The sequence below is a fragment of the Octopus bimaculoides genome, chromosome 15, assembly GCF_046866305.1.
Source record: "Octopus bimaculoides isolate indiv1 chromosome 15, ASM4686630v1, whole genome shotgun sequence".
Taxonomy (NCBI): domain Eukaryota; kingdom Metazoa; phylum Mollusca; class Cephalopoda; order Octopoda; family Octopodidae; genus Octopus; species Octopus bimaculoides.
Window position 1 is genome coordinate 36828261 of NC_142942.1, and position 21272 is coordinate 36849532.

At 36.0% G+C, this 21272-nt stretch overlaps 1 protein-coding gene across 1 annotated transcript in view; it reads left to right on the forward strand.

The window, feature by feature from the left end:
* Positions 1-2420: 2420 nt before the first annotated feature.
* The window catches only part of LOC106879588 (uncharacterized), a 90169-nt gene continuing 71317 nt past the window's right edge, over positions 2421-21272 (forward strand). The window contains exon 1 of the mRNA XM_052973268.2: positions 2421-2585. The gene's annotated coding sequence lies outside the window, so the exon portion shown is untranslated. The remainder of the gene's footprint in view (positions 2586-21272) is intronic.

Sequence of the window (21272 nt, forward strand, 5' to 3'; positions counted from 1 at the left end):
TCATGGTTGCAAGTTTACAAGAGCTTGCTGCCATAATCAAACGGATCGATAATATATACAAACAGAAAACAGATCGGTAAAATATCCAAATACAAAACAAATCGGCGAAATATCCAAATAGATGGGTAAAAATTTCCAAAAATATGGGCACAAACAGCAGAACACAGCGTCAACACGCGGTTTCACGTAAAATGTATTTGTCATCACATGTGCGAAGAATATAGTCCTTGCAGTCGTAGACAAAAGAGTTCTCATGTTTGGCTTGTTACTATGGAAACAGGCATGAATGTGTCTATAGCTTACGATTGACTAAAATTACCCAAAATTTTCAAACCTTAAAAGCTAATAACTTTTTATTTATTGATTTATTGCGAAAATGAAATTCAAAGTAGTGATTAGCATATATAACTATATCATTACACAGAATATGAAATCAATTTGAGCAGGAATTGAAGAGATTGAAAATTGGTGGCGAAACAGAAAAGATCCCAGGGATATATTACCAATCAATTGAAAAAATGTTTGGGTACAAAGAAAAAAGTACTTATTTGTTGATAAATCTTAAATCTGACATTGAAAAATGGTTTTACGAAAGTAGTAATAACTAAAATTCTGACATAGGAAAAATGGTTCCACAAAAATAGCTGAGCTGTCAGACAGGGAAAATGGCTTCACAACAGCGAAGCATTCTTAAAAATACAAATTTTTTTACAAATATAAAGGAAAAAATACGTGATGCGATTATTGAATATTGACGAGCAATTCTAGGCTCAGTTTCGGAGGTTCAGGTGTATGTTCCGTGCAACTCCTCGCAGAAATTCGACAGCAGACCGTCGGCTGAGTTCAAGTTCTTGACAAAGGGCCTGCAAGTGACGCTGCAGTTGAACTTGTTCTCGTTTTACTCGCTTCTGTCCCATTTCGCTGATTTTGATATAGCACGATTGCGGTCGAACAACTGGCCTCCTCATGTCGGAACCATTGGAAAGTTGGGTGGCAATGCCCAACTAGGTTGCAAAATTTATTGTTCCATCCCTTACAAATGTTGTTCGTGCGCGGATTTCCACTTACAACGGCGTCGTGTTGATTCCACAACTCTGGCGGAAACATAGGTATAACGTGGCGAAGATTCAAAACCAATCCGCCTGCGTCGCGTCGACGATATGAGCCAGAGGCATAGGTTGAATCAAAATAGTCCAGAAGGTCATACGCTTCGTTAGGCATGATGTTCCTCAGAACTTGCACCCCCGTTTGAACTTCTGGCAGTGGTAAGAAGGCCATCGAGCACTCCAACAAAATGTTGGAATTCTTCGTTGGTGTTATACGAGTTCGTTAAGCCTAGGTCCTGGATTTTCCACCATATGCTTCGAGTCAAATGGTAAAAGCAACCCCGACTGCGGACGTTACGCTCCCAAAACGTCTTGCACGGCGCGAAGAACGGCATCCTCGAAATCTGTCATGATGGTGTCGAGTTGTAGCGGTAGGGAAAGTTGTCGGCATTTATCGACAAGAGCTTGGAGAAATTCTTATACATTTCGTGACGTTTATTTGGCAGCAGGACGAAAACCGAAGTTACGAAGTTGTTTCCAAGTGGGACACATATTACATAGACTTGGGAGAAAACACCATCGCGAAATTGCCGTCCATGAACCAATGGCAGGCTCTTGCCAGTTCCCGGATTCCCTGTTCAGTTGCAAAAGCAGGGATTCTGTCATCGCAGTTTGGGCCATTATCGTAGAGCACGAAATGTTCTCCGCGTGTCGTCATTTTATATTCGTCGGGCAATTCCCCCAGTTCGCGAAGTCGTCGAGGATCGGGTGGTGTGGGCCGTTGCTTACGTGTTGTCCGCTTGCAGCCTTCCACATTGGGCAACATCGCACTTACGGTGCTGTTGCGTTCTTTGGTGCATTCTATAACGATTTGTTTAGGCTTCTCCTTCGTCGTAGCGGCTTTCTGTTTCATGACATCGCGTACCTTTCTTCCAGGCACCAATGTACTGTAGCCGTAGTCTTTCACGTTGTTCACCAACCGACATTTCCTCTAATAAAATCAATGGAATTAGTCGATCTCCTAGACATATTATTTTCCTCCTGAAACTTATTAAAAAAAGTATACATATTAGGCGCACCTTTCTATAAGCCAGAGTTTATTTTCCAGTTAAAAAATAACGGTTTATACACAGGGAAATACGGTAATTGTAGTGGCAGTGACCAGTTCGCTCGCTGATTGGTAGTTGATAGTGTAGAAGTGACTCTCTGCCAGCGGAGAGGGAAGAGGAAGGAATGCACGAGAACAGAGTAGTAACATTTAGTAGAGATGACACGGATGTTGTTTCCCTGATTACTATCGCAAACGACAATAGCTTTCTGTGTGTGAGATATTTTAGTTTCATTACGAAAGAGGGAGGGAGGGAGGGAGGGAGAGAGAGAGATGACTTAGATGATGTTACTGAGCAGTGACTTTAGATTCACCAATGATAATTATGGGGAAACACACCCACACACAATACGCGTGGACATATATTGCCAGTGTAAACTTCATTATTCCAGTGAAGCATTGAAAACTGGTGTTATTTTATGAAAGAGCAAGTGAGTAACGAATATGTTCCAAACTTTAAATTTTGAATTGAGTTTTAATTATAAAATTACATCTCTCAACAGCTCAAAGCAATTTTTTTATCAGCTTTAGAATTATAACTTTTATGCTCATATGTTTTTCATTAAATCGAATCTTTTTCTTTCTTTCTTTCTTTTTTTCACTATTTTTCGTCATTTTGTCATATACTCTTTTACTCTTTTACTCTTTTACTTGTTTCAATCATTTGACTGTGGAAATGCTGAGGCTCCGCCTTTTAGTCGAGCAAATCGACCCCAGGACATATTCTTTGTAAGACTAGTACTTATTCTATCAGTCTCTTTTTGTCGAACCGCTAAGTTACGGAGACATAAACACACCAGCCTCGGTTGTCAAGCGAAGTTGGGGGGACAAACACAGACATACAAACATATACATATATATACATATATACAACAGACTTCTTTCAGTTTCCGTCTACCAAATCCACTCACAAGGCTTTGGTCGGCCCGAGGCTATAGTAGAAGACACTTGCCCAAGGTGCCACGCAGTGGGACTGAACCCAGAACCATGTGGTTGGTAAACAGGCTACTTACCACACAACTACTCCCGCGCCTACTTGACATAACTACAAGCGAGTGGCTCAAAACTAAAACATCTAGATAATTTTTGGTTTTTAACAATCCAAATTTTTTTCTCTGTTGGATACCGAGTCAATTTTTTCCAATACTAATGTTTAATTTGATAATTTTCAATTTTCAAAAACTCCTGTCTAATCTGGGGCAAAATGAGTAATGACTAATTTCAGTAATTTCTTCTCTTTAACTGCATGGTGTATAAATAAATCAGGAAGAGAGCGAGGCGGAATTCTGCTTTAAATACCCCATATAACCCCCTCGTAACTTTTTATTTCTGGAATTTTCAGGAAAATTTGTATTCTATACACGGGAATTCATACGACTATGAAAAAACAAACAAAAACACTTTTTGTGCGTGATTTGAGAGCTATTTATCTGTTATTTTTAGCACATCTCACAACCCCCTGATACCCTCCTTGTTTCTTTGTCACTCTGAGATATTCATTCTTTTCAATAACTTTCTCCGCATAAACACATGTAATTGTCTATTACTGCGGTTTAAGTCAAAAGTTGGAACTGTTTGATTAAAAAAAAAAAAAAAAATTGAAAAAATTGAAAAAAACTTTATTCAATAGGCGCAGGAGTGGCTGTGTGGTAGGTAACTAGCTTACCAACCACATGGTTCCGGATTCAGTCCCACTGTGTGGCACCTTGGGCAAGTGTCTTCTACTATAGCCTCGGGCCGACCAAAGCTTTGTGAGTGGATTTGGTAGACGGAAACTGAAAGAAGCCCGTCGAATATATGTATATATATATATATGTATGTGTGTGTATATGTTTGTGTGTCTGTGTTTGTCCCCCCAACATCGCTTGACAACTGATGGTGGTGTGTTTACGTCCTCGTAACTTAACGGTTCGGCAAAAGAGTGACCGATAGAATAAGTACTAGGCTTCCAAAAAGAATAAGTCCTGGGGTCGATTTGCTCGACTAAAGGCGGTGCTCCAGCATGGCCGCAGACAAATGACTGAAACAAGTAAAAGAGTAATAGTTGTATGAATTCCCATGTGTAGAACACAAATTCACAAAACTGTTTTGAAATTTCCAAAAAATAAAAAAAAAGTTATGAGGGGTTAAATTGGGCAGTGGCCCGGGAGCGAAATTTGCGTAGCGGGGTGCAAACCTAGGTCGAAAACTTTTTACGAACAAGGTGGATTTTGCCAATCTTGATATCAAAACTGTTATGTCTCAAGCTACTCTATCTAGCACCTTCGGAGGATCTCTACTTCTTCGCTTGGGGGCGTCGACACAACAAAAACAAACACGCACGCGCGCACGCGCGCACACACATATATATGTATGTATGTAAGTATGTATGTATGTATGTATGTATGTATGCATGTATGTATGTATGTATAATAATAATTGGCAAGTTTGTGTTTGTGAATTTGTTACTTTAACTCCTCCGAGACTATCCAACAGACCTTGATGAAACTTGACACGTGTGTGGGGTTTATGCCCATGTGGTCACTTGGAATTTTTTAAAAATCTATTTTTAATCAGCATCGATTTTTCAAAACTCGTAAAATTTCGGCATTTTTTGCATTAGCCATCGTGACATCAGTTTGACGAAAAATGCCGAAATTTGACGAAAAATGCCGAAATTTGACGAAAAATGCCGAAATTTAACGAAAAATGTTTCATGAGTATAAATAGACAGCTTATTAACGGTAATCAATTTAGCATTGGATAATTCTTCATTTCAATGCGAATTGTTTTGATTTGCTAAAACTTATTATTTCAATTCATTGTTTTGATTCCCCCAGCGTTTCAGGTTTTGGTTAGGTAAGACCATTTCATTTCTCAAGCAAAATTTAGGCATTTTGCACACTAACCATCGAGACTTCAATTTGACGAAATCTGCCCCAAAGTGTAAAATTTCGCCATTTTACGCACGGGTTCCCTACCAGACTCTGCTCAGTTTTTCGTCAAATTGGTCCTACCCATTAATATAGATTTTAAATTTTTGTAAAATGTCGAAATTTGACGAGAAATGTTTCATAGTTATAAACAGACATCTTATTAACGGTAATGTTTTACCGGGTACCTCAGCTAAGATATATATATCTCCGTTTTTTTTTCTCCGTGTTTTTCTCCTTGTTTTCTCCGTATTCTTTCTGTTGAAGAGGGTAGCTCGAAACGTTAAAGACTTTCTGTATTCCCGAGCGTTAAACTAATACATCCTTTTGTTGTTTACACCACCTGTCCTCGTCCGTTGTTGTTTTTTCGTAAATTCTCCCATATATATATATATATATATATATACATATATATATATATATATATATATATATATATATATATATATATATATATATATATATATATATATATATATATATATATATATATATATACATATATATATATATATATATATATATATATATATATATATATATATATATATATATATATATATAGGAAAATGAAAAAAAGCCAGAATGCTGAACTGGAAGCATAATTTAATAAAGATTTTTTCTAACCGGTTTTCATTGCGATGAAGCAAATTATCAAGAAGAAGGAGAATGAAAATGTTTTTTACAAAGAAGTACAAAAAAGTACAAAATGAAGAAAATAATATATAAAACAATAATATATAAAAAAATAAATATACCCATACATTATATTGTCTTTGAGCTTTTGTAGTTCAATAGTAGTTCATGTATAAATTGGTAGGAAAAATAAGGATGCATGAGAGTTGAGAGTTTTGTTAGGTTTAAAAAAAGGGTTAAAAGTTTGTGTTAAGCAGGAAATGTGGTGTCAAAACAGGAAGTGTGTGTAAGGGGAGACAAGTGGTTTTAGTTAGAGTTATGAACTCTTTTTTTCCCAACAGGAAGTTTGTGTCTGTTCATAGAGAAATAAAGTCGATAAATTGGATTCATCTAAAATAAATTGGATTCATCTAAAAAAGATTTAAAACTAAGACCCATTATAGCAGGCACCTCCTGCGAAACACATCGCTTAAGCAATTTCTTGGACATTCTTTTGAAACCTTTCCTAAGCCACATCAAAAGTTTCATCAGAGATGATCTTGACATGCTCAATCACCTCCCGAAAACAACAAACGAGGAGTCACTCTTGGTTTCTTTTGACGTGGTCAACCTTTATACAAATATCCCTCATGAATATGCGATTGAGGCAATTAAATTCTGGCTGCACAAACACCCAGAAACATTTCCTAATCGCATCAACACAACTTTCATCATAGAATCACTTAAGTTCATTCTGACCAACAATTACTTCCTGTTTGCAGACACATACTTTCGCCAAAAATGTGGTATCGCGATGGGTACTAAAGCTGCACCAGTCCTTGCGAACCTCATAATGGGTTTTTTTGAATTAACACTATATGAAACCTCACGTCAGAAATTTGGACACCTTTTCCACATCTTTTTAATGGATAACTGGAAAAGATATTTGGATGATTGTTTCATAATATGGAATGAACCCTATGAAAAACTTCTAGAATTCAAATCCATTCTTAATAACATACATCCCAACATTCAATTCACTATGGAATTCAGCAAACATCATCTCCCTTTTCTTGATCTCTTAATCATAAAAACACCTAATAACCAAATCACAACCGACATCTACCACAAACCTACAGACTCACAACAATACCTCCTTTTTAGCTCATGCCACCCAAAACACACCAAGATAAATATCCCCTTTAATTTAGCTAAAAGAATTTGCACCATTGTCTCTGACCCAACCACTCGAGAAATACGCTTACAAGATCTCAAAAAAACACTGTTACAACGCCAATATCCCTCCACACTCATAGATCTTGGAATAAAACGTGCCAAGGAACTTGACAAAAACACACTAAAAACCAACCAACATAATAACACACCCAACCCCAAAATACTTCCATACATCTCCACCCATAACCCCAATAACATCGAAGCATTCACCACAATTAAACAAAACCTCCCCTTACTCACCACAGACCCGAAAATGAACAATATCATTAATACACACAAAGTCCTTAAATGCAAAAGGCAACACAAATCTTTGAAAACATTATTAACCAATTCCAAACTACATACACCACTTCCACCCCCATCAGTTAAAAAATGTGCACGCCCTAATTGTGGCACCTGCCCCTACCTACTTGAAGGCTCTGAATTTACCTTCAAACGAGGAACAAAGTTTAAAATTAAAACCAATTTCTCTTGTTCCTCGGGTAACCTCATTTATGTCCTTACTTGCGCAGGTTGCCAAAACTTCTATATCGGACAGACGAGCCTCCCATTACGTAGAAGAGTAGCTGTCCATAAGGAACAAATAAACCTCCCTCAATACCGCCAAATTCCACTCAGTGGCCACATAGACTCTTGCGCCAGAAACAAAAACCGTAAATTCATTATATTCCCTTTCTATCAATGTAAAGACAGAATCTCCACACAAGAAAGAATCAACAAGGAGAATCTTTTCATAGAGAAATTCCAACCTTTTCTTAACACACACACCCCTCAGTGACCTTATTTCTCTATGAACAGACACAAACTTCCTGTTGGAAAAAAAAGAGTTCATAACTCTAACTAAAACCACTTGTCTCCCCTTACACACACTTCCTGTTTTGACACCACATTTCCTGCTTAACACAAACTTTTAACCCTTTTTTTAAACCTAACAAAACTCTCAACTCTCATGCATCCTTATTTTTCCTACCAATTTATACATGAACTACTATTGAACTACAAAAGCTCAAAGACAATATAATGTATGGGTATATTTATTTTTTTATATATTATTGTTTTATATATTATTTTCTTCATTTTGTACTTTTTTGTACTTCTTTGTAAAAAAACATTTTCATTCTCCTTCTTCTTGATAATTTGCTTCATCGCAATGAAAACCGGTTAGAAAAAATCTTTATTAAATTATGCTTCCAGTTCAGCATTCTGGCTTTTTTTTCATTTTCCTATTATTTCTCCACGTGCGGTTAACACAACCCCACTATTTACTGACTTATATATATATATATATATATATATATATATATATATATATATATATATATATATATATATATATATATATATATATATATATATATATATATATATATATATATATATATATATATATATATATGTATATATGTATATATATATATATAATATTGCAATACAAATGTATTGCTTTCCAGTAAAATAAAGCACCCTGGAAATAGCAGATGATCGATTTACGAGGCTATAGTAAGGCTTCAATGTGTATATACTGGAAAGTAATACATCTGTATTGCAATATTTTATTTTTCATTGAAAATGTTTTCACTGTTCTCGGTCTGTTAACGGCTAAGCGTTCAAGCGAGTATACTGGCATTGATGTAGCTACATTTGAAATATTGTCCTGATAAATCCATCTGATGAAGACTAATCAAATTTACGATGACAAGCATATTCGAAAAGTCCGAAACCTAGGTACTGGATTATCCGATTTTGGGTTGTCCATCTATATAATGTTCTTCCTAGAGGTAAGACAAATTTTTTTATGTTTGCTGCCGTCACACGTCTTTGTCATTATATACATATTGAAGCTTTACTATAGTGTCATAAATGTATCGACTGCTATTTCCAGTAAACATTGGTGCTTTGTTGTACCACTACTCTCTGTATATATATATATATGTGCGTGTGTGTGTGTGTGTGTGTGTGTGTGTGTGTGTGTGTGTGTGTATTAAGGTTATGACTTTTTCACAACCTAATAACCTTATTAAATTATTCGATGAATAACTTCCTAAAAGTCAAGGTTACCCCAACTTAAACCGAACACCACTTTTGACCCAAATTATGCAAAATTCGAAGAGAGTTCATAACTCCTGCTCTAGTTTTTACCAAACTTGGTGTGCTGACTCAATGCAATGCAGAAATTGTTTATCTGAAATTTCAGCTTTCTAGTTGAAGTAGTTCTGGAGTTATGGGCTTATTAAACTGTTATCACTAAATGGCACAAGATTCACACTTCAGTATTTCCGATGACTAAATCCTTGTAAACGCAAGAGAGATGTGGAATGAAAGTGTATTTGTATATTTTTAAGATGATTGAATTGAAATTGCTCTATGCAAAGGTTCAAAACTAGGCTATTTTAAGACATAGACCACTACAAGCATTCGATAACATACAAAATTAAAAACAATGCGTATTTTTAACTTTATAGGTTTAATTCCAATTTTTAATAACTGTATAAGAAAAAGGGTGCTGAATGTTAGCACATTTTTAAACATAACAAAGATTTTAATTAAGAATTAAATCGAAGCTGAAATTTCCCCTTTTTCTACAAACATCATAAAGATCTTGAAGGCACTTGATTGCCTTTTCTGCACTCTGATTTATTCTGGAAATTTCCAGTTTTGATGGTTCTCGACTCCAAAAGTTTTTACAGAGTTCAATGCTTTTTCATGAACTTGAAGGCTACCACATAACTTCTGATAATCATGTGCATTCAACATTTGGACAGTAAGCCAAAAATTTGCCCAGCTGTAAGAGATGAATCGACAAACATTGAGAAGCAAAACTCTTTTCTCCGACAGAAGAATAAATGCCAAAATAGCTAGTATTGCTCGAGAATTCCATCTTGCATTACTTAGGTCGAGTATTTTTTAAAACTTTGCCGGTTTCTTCAAAGAAACGAAAAATTCTGGTCAAATGAAATAGAAATTTCATGTCATCTCGCCATCCTGCTTTTCTTCACCATTGTTGAAATTAGCCTGGAGTTTCTCGTAATTACTTAGAAGCTCTGGGATCAATGTATATTCAATATTGGAAGATGACTTTTTCTCCAAGTTCGTTATCCATTACGACACGAAGAACTCTATCAAGGATATGATGCTGACAACCAATAAACTGCGGTTCTTTCAAACCATTTTGAGCAAACAGTCTTTGCAACTGAATGACAATGCCATTTCTTTTCCCCGTGTTGTATCAGCGACAAACATCTTTACACAGTTCTATAAATTGTATTCATCTAAAACAGTTGTTATTCCTTTCACAACAGTGTCGGCTTTTCCCTTTGGTAATTGGAATGCTTCTAACTCGTTGTATCAGCGACAATCATCTTTACACAGGTCTATAAATTGGATTCATCTAAAACAGTTGTTATTCCTTTCACAAAAAAACAGTATCGGCTTTTCCGTTTGGTAATCGGAGTGCTTCTAACTTAACTTCTCTCTGTTCATTCTTTAAAACTAGCACTTGGTATTCATGATCATCAATATGTTTACCATCAAAATGCAATGACCAGTTTTCTAAATGTAGTGTTTTCTTCATTTTCTTTTTTAGTTTAACAATTTCTTTAATAGTCGATCTGTAAATACCAGATTCGGAAGGAGTCTTGACATTGATTCCAACTTGAGATTATTGTCGACAAACTTTTGCTGCTTTTTGAGTTGATAGCATGGGAGATATTACTAACTGGGTTGTAGTTCCAGTTTTGCTATACTTCCTCCTTATTTGTATGGAATCTTCATCTGATTTTTCGGACTCTTGATATTCACTTTCAGTCTCTGCTTCAGACGTTGACGTTGACACTGGAGTTGCTCTGATTGAAGTTGGCATTAAGGACACTTTTCTTCTTTTGGATGGATGGATGGATAGTTTTGGAACTGGCTGCCTTTTCAGTTGCGTACCCAGCCTGTCCTTTGCTTTCAATTTGAAGATAATATAACCTTCTATCCTCACTGCACAGTCATTCACCGTTTTCCTTTGTAATTAAAAAAAATCCTTTCAATGAATTGTATTTTCCTCGTCTTACACATTTATCGTAGACTAGCAGAAATACCCGGCTTTGCCCGGGTTAAAGAGAATAATGAAATCTAAAAACGCCGTCTAGACTACGCAACCCTCAACTGTTAGTAGCTACGATACCATATTTCTACATTAATAACTCTCCAATCCATGCCAGCATGGAACATAGACATTAAGTGGAATGCCAGTCTCTCATCTAGGAGGGCCTTGAAATCAATGTTACCAACTGGGGACTATGTGTGTCGTAGTGATAATAAAAAGACCCAAAGGAGGTCTGCAACGAAATAATTTTACTCAACACTTTGCAAGTGAATCAGTGGAGGCAAAGATGCGTCTCATTTACTTGACAATTTATGCACCATATTGCAGAAATCACAATGAAAGTATATCTGAAAGGGTAGTCTTACACTGTTGTACCGTTGAATTACAAATAATGCTCATCTGTTATGTTCGGGTTAAAATTTCATCAACATCAAAAATATATGAATTTTCATGGGAGTTATGGCCGTTATACATAGAATATAATTTCCAAATTTCATAAAGATCCGTTCAGTACTTTTGACGTAGTTTTGGATAAGAAAACAAATGACTAATGTGTGTGTTTGTGTGCATGTGTTTGTGTGTGATGGGTGTATATATGTATAGATATCTGTATGCATGTATATATATGTATATATGTGTACATATTACATGTACATCTATATATATATACATCTACACATGTGTATACATATACATGTATGCATATAGATCTATATCTATATATATATATCTATGTATATACGTGTACATATACATGTATATGTATACATATACATCTCTTTCTCTCTCTTTCTCTTTTTCTCTCTCTTTCTCTCTTTCTCTCTCTTTCTCTTTTTCTCTCTCTTTCTCTCTTTCTCTCTCTTTCTCTTTTTCTCTCTCTCTGAAAGTATCGAAATGTGATTGTTTCAGTTAGTGGAATAACGTGTACATATACATCTATATGTATACATATACATCTCTCTCTCTCTCTCTCTTTCTCTCTTTCTCTCTTTCTCTCTCTCTCTCTCTCTCTCTCTCTCTCTCTCTCTCTCTTTCTCTCTCTCTCTGAAAGTATCTGTCATTACAGTATCGAAATGTGATTGTTTCAGTTAGTAGAATAGTTTCATTTTTAAAGTGAAAGTATTTGACATGAGTGTTTTTGTTTCACTTTTGACACGTAATACTTAAATAGTGGAGGAGATATTATGTTGCTGTGGGCTCGAACTCTGGAAGAAGTTAAAATGTTTTTTTGACTAAAACACAACTGGAACCCTAAGTAAGGCATCTGTAAAATTTGAATGAAATTGGTTGCGTAGTTCTCGAGTTTTAGGGATTCACACAGACAGACAGACAGACAGACAGACAGACAGACAGACAGACAGACACACATTCTCATTTTTATATATATAGATATTCAGCACTTTTTCTACTTTTGCTTGTACATTTTGAATTTATAAATATGGGAAATTTAATTTTTTTTGCCATAAAAAAAGTTACTTCTTTTAAAATTTCCTTTGTTCTTTCTTCTCTTCTTTTGATGGTACCTCCAAGGAACAGGTAGCGACCGACAATTTGAAGTTTCATTGGTATCCTGCAGTTTTTTCCAAAGAATGCTCTTCTAGAGGAACAGGTCTTCTTTTCATATTTGAGTCTTGAAATTGCACGAGATTCTTCGTCCAGATTTTTTATTTATTTGAGTGACACAAGCACTTTTATGAGACATTATTTTAGATACTCTAGTTGGATAAGCCTACTATTATGAAAAACAGTTAATATAGTCAAAGTTTTTAGTATCACAGAACTAAAAAGGAGAGGAAGAGGATATTTCCTAAAGTAGGGCCAAAGTAGTAACAAATTAAAAACTCTATAACTCTTTAAGCTACTTAAACGTGAAAGCTGAAATTTGAGATATGCTGCTTCTGCATTGCATTAAGTTAGCTCACCAAGTTTGATAGTAGGTATTATGAACCCCACTAGAATTTTACATGATTTGGGTAAAAATTGGTGTTAGATTTCTTCAGTTGGGGATGATTTTTTTCAAAACTTTCTCTTCCAACATAATAACCGGTTTTGTTATCGCTTTTTAAATTATGAGTTTTGAATGAATTTCTGCATTAGACATTTTATTTGCTAGGGAGAATAATTGGTAACCAAGGTATTTTACAGTAAAGGGGTAGTAAATCTGTAATTTTTTATATTGGTCTACATTTGATTCTTACACTAGTTGGGGTAAATCTTTAATTTTAAATATGGGTTTATATTTAATTCCGGCTTATATTTTTCGATAAATGAAGTCTCTTTATTTAGTCGTACTTGCGTTGAGATCCAAATAGCAAATTGATATAATAGGAAGATCAGGAATTGTGGGTGCAGTTGTTCTGCACATCTATCAATGTGTTCACTGAGATACATCTGGCGATATTGTGGGGAGAATATCTGTTGTTTGTGGACCGTACATCTCCGTCTGATCGACATTCCTGTCGACCCTATATAGTTTTTATGTCAGCTCAAGCATCTGATAACATAAATGAAGTTTTCAGAGGCGCAAGTGAAGTTGGATTTAACTTTGAATTTTTGCCCTTGTCTAAAATGGAATTCTGATCCCTCCAAAAGACTGGGACTTTTCCGCAGTTAGGATGAGCACACTTTTTTTTACTTTAGCGCCCGTTCTTCTTGAAAATAATTTAGCATTTGTTAGGATCTGCTTTAATGTCTGTTGTTTACTGCTTTTAATGATTTTATGGGTACGTAAAATTTCCTTCAGTTTGGGGTCCTTCTGGAGTATTGGGAGATTTTGGACAATGCTTCTTTGTTTCTGGGGTTGTATGCGGAGGTATAAGGTGGTGTTTTCAGAATAGGTGTGTTATTGTGTTCGACTTTTCTTAATGTTTTCATACCAATCGATTTTGCACGTTTAATCTCTTCATTCAAGAGTTGAATTGGGTAATGTCTGCCCTGGAGTACATTTTAAGCTCTTGCAATCTTAGTTCTCTGGTATTTGTTTTTGGATACTATGGTGCAAATCCTTCTTGCAAGGTTGAAGGGTTAGGGGATATTCGTTTTGATATATCTCGGGTGGCATGAGCTAAATAATAGATATTGTTTAGCGTTTTTGGTTTTGAAAAAAAATGTCCGTTTCTATTTTTTGTTTATTTTTTTAACCAGCATGTCTAGGAATGGGAGTTCCTCTTGGTTGCGTTCCATTGTAAATTGTATGTTGGTGTTAATGCTATTAAGGAGTCTTTTGAATTCCAGGAGTTTATGTCGTCATTCCAGAGGATGAAGCAGTCGTCCAAATATCTTTTCCAATTTTCTTTTGTGTATTGGGAAAGAGGGTTTCCAAATTTAGAAAATGACTCTTGACATATTGTTATTTCTAAATAGCCCATTGTTAGGTTAGCAATGGTTAGGGCTGCTCTGATTCCGGATTTTTGGCGATAAATGGTGGTGTCGAACACGAAGTGGTTGTTTTGAAGGATAAATCTTATTGATTCTTTGTTGATCCGTTCTGGTATTTCTTCTGGATGTTTGTCCAGCCAGAACCGATTGCTTCTATTCCATAATCATGGGGTATGTTAATGTATAGGTTTATCACATCAAATGTAACCATGACTGTTTCTTCCTTAACCTTTTTCTGGTAGGTGATTTAACTTATCAAAGTCATCTTTAATATAACTTTTGATGTGTTTTAGAAAAGGTTTCAGGAGGATGTCCATGAGGCAACTTAATCGATGCGTTTCACAGGATGATCCAGCTATAATAGGCCATAATTTTAGGTCTCCTGGTGCTGGTGTATGTATGTTTGCCTTTGGTGAATTTTTGATGGCTTCGTTTATAGTTTGGCTTTTGTGAATTTTCGGTAGTCCATAGAATAGACTGGGCTTACATTTAAAGTTGGTTAGATAGTCTTTTTTTGTGGGGGGGGGGGGGTCTTTTCTGTGGGTTTGGATTAGTGTTCGTCATTATTTAGTACGGATACTACTAGATCTATGTAGTAAAATGTGCCTTTTACCACTACTGCACTCCTTTTATCCGCTTCTTTGATTGTTATTTCTTCATTGTTTTGTAGTTCAGTTAGTTCTTTCCATTGGATGGTGCTGAAGTTTGAAATGAATATACTGTTACGACAATAAAACATAGAAAAGTTGTGCCATCCTCTGAAAGCCTAAAAAAGGAATGGCTTGAAAATACAACCTCTACAATTATAGGTATCTCTGGTAACAATTATAGATATCTCTGACAAAAGAGAATGTCAGATATGATGGGTTCATAAATGAGAAAACCAGAAATGAATACCTTAAAGAGTAAAGAGAATAAGGTAATCAGTATTCTCAGCTCATAACAAACATATTGCCCACAACACCTTTACAGTACCTGTCCTCACGCCTACATTTGGCCTTCTGAACTGGTAACTACAAGAACTGAATGAGATAGATGTTCGAACTCACGAGCTGCTCAGTGTTACAGAAATCTTCAGCATAAATGGGGGTGAAGACAAGCTATACTTCCCACGTCAAGAAGGCGGCCGTAGTCTCAAATCTGTACTATTGTCATATGAAGCATGGATTGTGACTGAAACAACACCTGCAGCAGAGAAAAGACATCAATAACTGTCTTGCCCAAGTTTGTTATCATGAAACCAACAACATACTCTCTCTTTTACTGTTTTATTTGTTTCAGTAATTTGACTGCGGCCACGCTGGAGCACCACCTTTAGTCGAGCAAATCGACCCCAGGACTTATTCTTTGTAAGCCTAGTACTTATTCTATCGGTCTCTTTTGCCGAACCACTAAGTTACGGGGGCGTAAACACACTAGTACCGGTTGTCAAGCGATGTTGGGGGGACAAACACAGACACACAAACACACAAACACACACACACACACACACACACACACACACACACACACACACACACACATACATATATACGACGGGCTTCTTTCAGCTTCTGTCTACCAAATCCACTCACAAAGCTTTGGTCGGCCCGAGGCTATAGCAGAAGATACTTGCCCAAGGTGCCACGCAGTAGGACTGAACCCGGAACCATGTGGTTGGTAAGTAAGCTACTTACCACACAGCCACTCGTGCGCCTATTATTAGGATAGCTAAGGAACTTGAGGAGAGATAAGCAATAAGAACTGATACAGAGTCCTCTCCGAGGAGCATTGGTAAAAATCTATCTGAACAACAGAACAAAAGTGAACCAATTCACTGAGTGGTGCATACGTACTTGGCACGAAAAACAAAAAAACATAGAAGTGATCGATCATGTCAGAAGCTTGGCATGGAGTACCGACAAGTTTGTAATATCCCACTTTGAAGGCTACATCCATGCAATCCAAGAGAAAGGGATCCCCACCATGTATCTACGGTATAAAAGGCAGAAAACGTTGACAGACAACAAATGTAGGTAGTTCAAAACCAAAACCGAAATCATCAACCACATAATTGCCATCAGTGAGAGAATATCTTCCCAGAATGTCTTCGTAGAATTTCTGTGAGAGAATTATCTTCCTATGAGGTATGATACGGTGGCCAAAACGGTCTGGAACAAGATAACAAGAAAAGATAATATCTACTAAAGAAGTTGACCATATTAAGACCGATGGGTCAAAAGAATACAGGTGGAACTTAAAAATTAAAACAGCCACCATGTTAAACCTCAACCGGCCTGATATTTTTGTGTAGTACCATAAAGAAAAGGCATTTTCTGTTGTGGAAATTAGTTGCTACCTAGACACGAATGTGATTGGAAAAACACAAGAGAAAGATGACATCTATGGGCCTTTGATAAGGAATTTGCAAATCTAGTACCAAAGATATACATTCAGATTCATACCCATTTTTATTGGAGCAACAGGATACATGCTAACCTGTCTGGAGAAAAGTATGACTGAACTTGGAATCTTGGCGGGGAGAACGTAAATCCTTAATTCATGAACTACAAATGATAGCAATATCTGGGACTATAAAAATTTGTAAGATCTTCTTAAGATTTAAAGGACAATGGTTAAATCATGATACTTTCCTTCACAATTTTTCTACCAAGTCGGTGGTCGCTCAAAATTTACTCTAAGCTAAAAAAATAAAAAGGCAAAGAGACTACACATACATATAAACACATGTACACATATACATGCATATATACATACATGCAAATATGCATGCATACGTACATACATACATACATACATACATACATGTAGAGCAAAGCAGATGTGAATGAACAATCAAAAGTCCAGAAAAATGAACATTTTACACAAAAACCTATAAATACTCGGTTTTACGGGGGAAAAGCAAAAGAAACTGATGCAGATTATCCAAATCCAGTCTATCAGTAGCGCAGTAAAGATTTGTAAGATGCTTACGTGAATAGATGCTCAGACTTGGATGTATGCATCGACAGTTCAACCAACACACCAACTCTACCGTATATCTACAAACAGCAGGAACCTTAACTCAAAAAGGCTTGTTGCTTTGTTAGCAACGGGCTTGAAATTTTTGAAGAACTTAGATTAAACTCATGGAAAAATCATACATACATACATACATACATACATAAAAGCAAATCATTATAGATTATGATTACAAAGAAATTAGTAGGCAAAGTTTTGGAAGGGGACGGGATGGTGGAGTTTCTGGAAAACGGAGTTTCGGATCAGACGACCCACATAAGTTCGAATTTCTCTATTTTGAGGGGGATTTTTTCCAATGTTTTTCACCAAAGTTTTCGGAATAATGGGAAGCATTTTTTCACGAAAAAAAAGAAGAAAAAATTTTGAAATTTTTTTTACTCCCGCCACCCCTCACCACCCCGGTCCGAAACGATTTTGACCATTTTTTTTTTTCACTACGCACTTAAAACACGGTTGTAAATAATTGATTTAGATAAGAGTCAAAATGATAGCAAAATAAAAGGCACGTCTTATAGCTTCAAAAAATTTTATGATCAGAAAACGTTCAATGTTCAATTTTATTGATTCAGAATAAGGAACAAACAACATGTATACTTTACATTGTACTGGAAATGAAAAACAAAATAAATTGAAGGTCTTTAATTGAAAGAGTTTCTCAAACGAGTACCACAGTTAAAATGTTCGAATATAGCAAAAGGTCATGAACGATTGCAGATTCCTGAAACTAGTTCTTCATCTCAGAAAGCCCGATTGACTTTTAGAAATAATTGCATTTCTAAATTCTTTGGTGTTTAGTATTGCCGAAAATCATTAAAGAGCGTGACCTGCTGAGCTGAAGCTGAGTTAGCACTGTTTCTGCATGTTGTAAAATTTCCACGACTCCACTTTCAGAATTTGAGCCGTGCACAATGGCTGCCGATGGAAGCAAATATTTTTAAAAACTTATTGTAAGGATACAATGCGAGAATTTCGTCAAAAAGAATTCGAGCATCTCCCAAATCTATTTCTGTTCCTCGCAAAGCAACTGTTACTGAGCGTAATTTTACTAAATTGTCTTTTAGATTCTACAGATCATTATGATCGCATGGAGTCGATAGATAATCAACTAGCTTTGGATTACCTTGAAAAGTGTCTAAAAACGGCTTGAGTTGGATGTACTTCTCAATCATGTCATAAGTACTGGACCAACGGGTTTTCTTTGTATAGGTTGCAAAGACGTTTCTTCCTGAAGTTTACCCGCAAGTTTTAATGGTTTTAGCATGCCCATCAACATATTAATTTTATCAAGCAGAACTTCCTGCTTGTCGAAATATGCAGAAACAGTTAGATTGTATTTATGAGAGGCACATCCAATCAATGGTATTCTACACAAATTTGCTATAGATTTGTTCACTTCAGTATTATCTCCGGTAATAGCTACAATATTTTCTAAATTTTTGTTATAGATACTTAACACTCTATCAGTTCGACATAATCAGAAGCAGTGAATGATATTTCAATTACCATTAACCAAAATGCCAGCAATCAGTACAATAGTCATTTTGATAATTGCACGAATAAGATGCAAGAAATGCATCGAACCCTAAGTCTAACCATCGATTACCAACGAAAGTTTACTTGGAAGTTCAACAGATATTTTCTTTTCTACTTCTTGAGTAAGTTTCTCCACGTATTTCTATGCGATCACATTTGTCATACTTTCCAAGTTTGTGTACTTACGAGTCAGCGGGTCTTCAGTAAAGGGAAATGGTTTTAAACCAATACATACTCACTCAATCCAACTATAAACATTTAAGGCCGAGCGACTGACCAAAGATGGTTGTCCAGTTGCTTGTGATATAGAATATTCTGGATGCTGTTTTATATATATATATATATGGTTCGTAAGATTTGTCCATCCAGTTCCGTTTTTCTAGGTCAACTTTTTTCCATTCTTGCATTTCCATACATATTCACTGTCTGTTTGGTTGAAATATTTTCTGACGATTTGCACGTTTTCACGCAGCATGGGTTAGTTCAAAATAAAAGATATTTCCCCATAGTTTAAAATAGAAGGTATTTCGCCACTCCACTGCTGAAAGTCTGTTTCAGTTAATATATTGGTGCGGAATTCAAGATACAACAGCGTTGCAGGCGAAGTTACGATTTAATGACTTGAAGACAGAATGTGTGTATCATTCTCGGCAGTCAGAACCAAGAATCACTCGGTAGCAATTATTTGACAACGTACACAATTGTCAACTCCTAAGTACGACAGAATGTATGAATCATTCTCAACAGTCAGAACAAAGCGTCAACACAATACCTCAAATAATCCTTTCTACTGTAGGCACAAGGCCTGAAATTTGGTGGGAGGAGACTAGTCGATTACATCGACCCCAGTGTTTCACTGATACTTAATTTATCGACCCCAAAAGGATGAAAGGCAAAGTCGACCTCGGTAGAATTTAAATTCAGAACGTAGCGACAGGCGAAATACCGCTAAGCATTTCGTCTAGCGTGCTAACGATTCTGCCTGCTCGCCACCTTACAACACTTCAAATAATAATAGAATGTTGTATTTGCCAAATGAAGGGTGAATGAAGTGTGAGCCTATCGAAAAACTTACGCTGACAATGCTGCAATTAATTGATATGATAGCAATCAATTATTTAATTGGCAGTCCGAATCCAATCAATTAATTGGACCAATATATTGCAATTAATTTTTTATAAATGAATTTTTTACAACCCCTGCCCGTGAGAGAAATATTTTCGGTTTAAAAAAAAAAACTGAGTAATTTCAGAGGAAAAATGTGTGATTTAAGGGAGATCTGACTGTTGTCTCAAGCACATCCCAAAACATCCCTCCTCGTTTTTATCTCATTCACACATCTATTGATATTTTTCGGATCTAATTAAACTGATTCACAAAATATGCATTTTTTAAAAGGAGTAAAAAATCTGAAAATCGGCTATAATAATGTAATTTTCCAGTCTTATTGCTATGAAGGTATAATGTAAGGAAGGTTTTTATGATACTTTTGGGGTATCTTCCATTATAATTATTCTGCTGATTAAAGGAGCTGGAAATACGAAGAATGAAGTTCTCAGGCGGAGCAAATTCAATAACCGTTTATTCATAGGTGCTTCGTACAAGGGGTTTGCTTTCAGTAATCCTCTTCACAGCAGTGCGTAATTAACCTTCTCTCCCATACACGTGAGGTTCAATAACCTCTGGAGACAATGCATGTGGTATCACAGCGGGACAAAAGTCTTCTGTGAGCTCCTGGCATTGAAGTCTTGCTCGGCATCAGCGTGAGAGCAATGAGAGGGAAAATGTTGTTGTCTTTTCCTTAAATAATGGTTGCAGGCGAGATCTCGTTTTTGTTTCGCGTATGGCAATGGTTGCAGGCGAGATCTCGCTGTTTCAAAATGGCGCTGGCTTCTTTGAGCCTCGCTACAAAGGTATGATGTTGTAGAGAGAAAAAATGGGGGTTTAAAAATCGAAAAAACTGTGTATTTATAGCCAATAGGGTGACAGAAATTTTCTGCATTTAGTGGAGCGGCCTCAACTTTAAGGTTGCACCCTGTGTAATTTATAGTTTAGCGTCTGTGAAATGACCTGTTCATTGTAGGTTTCTAAATAAACAGAAATACCAAATAAAATCAACATGTATCATCTTACTGTTTCTTTTGTCTCTTCATTGATTATATATTATTATTATTTTTTTAAATTTGTTATATTAATATATTTGTCTGCATGTGTTTACTTCATGCGTATTTCAGTATTATGTATACCTGTCATGTATTTGTGTACATCATTAATATATAAGTGCATGTATGTGTGTGTGTGTGTGTGTGTGTGTGTGTGTGTGTGTGTGTGTG